This window comes from Nematolebias whitei, chromosome 5 (genome assembly GCF_014905685.2).
Source record: "Nematolebias whitei isolate Nwh7 chromosome 5, NemWhi1, whole genome shotgun sequence".
Lineage (NCBI taxonomy): Eukaryota > Metazoa > Chordata > Actinopteri > Cyprinodontiformes > Rivulidae > Nematolebias > Nematolebias whitei.
Window position 1 is genome coordinate 51,064,447 of NC_056502.1, and position 4,370 is coordinate 51,068,816.

Sequence of the window (4,370 nt, forward strand, 5' to 3'; positions counted from 1 at the left end):
AAAAAAAAGAAACTGTCCAGATGACCTGACTGAAAAATGTTGGATTGTATACCTGGATTATTGAGCATGGACGTTGTTGTTTACTCACAATAGTAAAGGCAAACTTGATTATTTATACAAATTTGCATTTTAAATGAATGACTTACAAAAAAATGTAAATCTCCTATTTTTCTTCAAGAGAAGAAATAGTGCCCCAAGCAAATTACAAATAATAATTTTATAATCATAATTAATCCTTAATCCTCTACATCTCTATCATTTCATCCAGATTCTTCCAAAATGTATCTTTCTCCTCTACATCACATCCAACCTGTGGAGCATAATCACTGAAAATGTTTAACATCAGAACTTTTATTTCTACCTTCAGACACATCAGCATATCTGACACTCTTTTCACCTCTACTACTTTCTTTGCCAACTCCTCCTTCAGGACCACCCCTACTCCATTTCTCTTTCTATCCACACCATGGTAAAACCGTTTGAACCTTGCTCCAATGCTGCGAGCCTTGCTGCCCTTCTACTTGGTCTCTTGGACACATAAAACATCTACCTTCCTCCTCAGCATCATGTCAGCCATGTCATTGCCCCCACATTTACAGTTGCAACCCTCAGTCTAACATTCTTGACTTTCCTCTCTCTTCTGTCTCCTGACACGTTTCCCTTCTCTTGGTCTTCCTTCCCTGGTTGTCAACAGCACCGGTGGCGGTTGTTGTTAACCCTGGTGTCGACCAGTCTGGTATGGTGTCCCTTCGATGAACTTGCATGTTATCCTGATGCATGCTCAATAATCCAGGTAGAAAAATCTAAAAAAGTTAAATCTGGTCCTCTGGACATTCAAAAATCAAAACAAAGCAAAGCAAAAAAAAAAAAAAAAATGTATAAACGTTTCGTCTTCTATCCGAAAGACTTCCTCAGTCTGAGGTGCTGTATTCAGCTCAGTCTTATAAATAGCACCTTCTCAGAGTGGATCAACCAGTTTTGCTGCTGACAACCAAAACCAGCTGCTGACATGATCAAGAAGGACCATCAGCCTAACAATGGATCATTAGCACACTGATGGCTGTTTACTATTCACAGGGGGCTGAGTGATAATAGCAATAACAGCATTGTAAGAGGGGGACAGTTGAACCTGGAGGCCTCCACCCGTGTTTAATGATGGACGGTTTCTTTTCACAAAGATGACCTCTACTCATCTCTCAAACCACCCTTCCTCTCTATCCAGGATGTGAACATCTTCATCCCTGAAAGAGTGACCGCTGGCCTGGAGATGAGTCTAGACTGCAGAGTCCTGGCCTGATGTTGTTGATCTTCTGTGCTGGGCCATCCTTTTGGCCAGTGGCTGTTTAGTTTCCCCAATGTAAGACTTATCACCCTCCTGACACTGAACAGCATACACAATATTACTCTGTGCCGGGGGACTGGATCGTTGGGATGAACCAGTCTTTAATGTATTTTGGGGTTTAAAAGCCACTGGCGTGTTGTGCTTAGAAAATAAACGTCTCAGTTTCTCTGATACTCTCTCGACATATGGAATGACCACTGGTCTGGGTCTGGGTTCCTCCTTTTCACCTGATGGCTGACTGGAGTCCTGTTTGGGTTTCTTCTCTGCTTTCAAGAATGCCCAGTTAGGATATCCACATTGCTCTACAGCCTGTCTTGTGTGGGATTTCTCCTTCTGCCTGGCTCCTGAGTTAGTGGGGCTGCTGTCTGCTCTGTGGTACAGAGTCCTGATGACTCCTAACTTGTGCTCCAAAGGGTGATGGGAGTTAAACTGCAAATGCTGGTCTGTGTGGGTGGGTTTGCGATACACCTCAGTTTGCAAATGTCCTCTATTAGAGACTGAGACCTCACAGTCCAAGAAAGCCAACCTGCCATTTTTTACATCTTCTCGTGTGAACTTGATGTATTTATCCACAGAGTTGATGTGGTCAGTAAAATGTTGGACTTCCTGAGATTTAATTTTAACCCATGTGTCGTCAACATACCTGAACCAATGACTTGGTGGTGTCCCTGAAAAGGACGTCAAGGCTCTCTTTTCTACCTCCTCCATGTACAGGTTGGCAACAATAGAAGAAACTGGAGACCCCATAGCACACCCATGTTTCTGCCTATAATATTGCTCCCCATATGTGAAGTAGGTTGACTGCAGGCACAGTTTCAAGAGTTGACAGTTGTTCTGTGGAAAGTGTGGTCCTGCTGCTCAGAGTGGTGTCTGATTTTAATCTTAAACTGACCACCTCTACTGCATCATCAACAGGAATGCACGTAAAGAGTGATGTGACATCAAAAGAGACCATTGTTTCATCAGTCTCCATGACGACATCCCTCACCTTATCCACAAAGTCTATGGTGTTCTGTATGTGGTGTTCTGAGCTGCCAACTAAAGGGATGAGTACAGACGCCAGATATTTGGACACATTGTAAGTGACAGAGTTAATCATGCAAACAATAACAACCTACTTCACATATGGGGAGCAATATTATCGGATGGAAGACGAAATGTTTATAGTTTTTTTTTTTTTTTTTGCTTTGTTTTGATTTTTGAATGTCCAGAGGACCAGATTTAACTTTTTTAGAACTTGCATGTTAGTTTTGGCAGAACAGATTTATGTCGAATGTCCTTCCTGGCACAACCGTCACCATTTACCCATGCTTGGGACCGGCACAAGAGATACACAGGCTTCTGCTCCCTAGTGGCTGGTTTAAGGGTTTGGGTTTGGTGTGGCTGTGGCTGAATGGTTAGAGCAGTCGTCCGCCAATGCAAGAGTTAGGGGTTTAAATCCACCTGCAGTTATATGCCCAAGTGTCCCTGGGCAAGACACTGAACACCTCATTGCCTCCGATGAGTGTTCCATCGGTGTATGAATGTGATAAAACTCTGATTAGTTTCTTTAGAATGATTTGTTCAATTAGCTTTTGTAGTAGAGTGCTGCATGAATGGGTACATGACGGCACAAATTATGTTGTAACGTGCTCTAGTATCTTGATCAGATAGAAAGGTGCTATATAAGTGCAGTCCATTTACCATTTAAGCAAATACTGTAATATAGCTGAATGCTTAGTTTAGTCACTCATTTAGCCAAACCTCTATTATTATTATTATTATTATTATTATCAATATTATTATTAATGTTAGGATTTGTGGTCAGGAGCGAACCCAAAGTGCAGAACAGGGACTCAACTCGGCAGAATTACAAAAATAGGAATTTAATGATAAATAAAAGGTACAAAATAACAAGCTGACGGGGCAGCAAAACTTACATGAACCTAGGAAGGAGGCACGGGAAACTCAGGAGAACTCAGGAGACACGGGGGACTCGAGGAACCAGGAAGACTCAGGGGAAGACACAGGAGACCCAACGAGTAACGACGTGACAACGAACAAGACTGAACAGACGGCTTAATTACAGGGACAAGACGAGACGTGATAACAAACAGCTGGGACGAGACACGGGTGGCACTAATAGAACTAATGAGGGAGCACGAGGGAACACAGACACAAACCGGGCCACAGAAAAGTACCATCCTTACAGTACCCCCCCTCAAGGACACCTCCAGGCATCCCCAAAAAACCCCCCTCCCAAAGGACTTGGGCGGGTGGAGGGCGGCACTGCAAGGGTGGAGGGCCCGAGGAAAACACGAGGACCAGAGAAAAAACACGAGGACCAGAGAGAAAACACGAGGACCAGAGAGAAAAAACACGAGGGAACACAAAGGATTTGGACGGTCAAGGGATCGTCCCTAAGAGTCATTGTTCCGGCGGGTGGCCGGGAGGCTGTCCATCAAACCGGGCCAGGTCAGGGGGGTGGCCGGGAGGCCGTCCAAAACATAGAACCTGAGGGAACGCGGCTTGCGTCAAGGAGACCTGGGAAGCTGCAGCATGCGACGGAGAGACCTGGAGAGCTGCAGCGGACGGCGTGGAAGCCTGGAGAGCTGCAGTAGACGGCGTGGAAGCCTGGAGAGCTGCAGCAGATGGCGTGGGACCTTGGAGCGTGCAGCAGGAGACGAGGGGACCTTGGAGAGTGCAGCAGGAGACGAGGGGACCTTGGAGCGTGCAGCAGGAGACGAGGGGAACTTGGAGCGTGCAGCAGGAGACGAGGGGAACTTGGAGCGTGCAGCAGGAGACGAGGGGAACTTGGAGGTTGCAACAGGAGACGAGGGGAACTTGGAGGTTGCAGCAGGAGACGAGGGGAACTTGGAGGTTGCAGCAGGAGACAAGGGGAACTTGGAGGTTGCAGCAGGAGACGAGGGGACTTTGGAGTGTGCAACAGGAGACGAGGGGAACTTGGAGTGTGCAACAGGAGACGAGGGGACCTTGGGAGTTGCTGCTGCTGTCGTAGAGGCCTGGGGAGATGCTGCTGCTGTCGTAG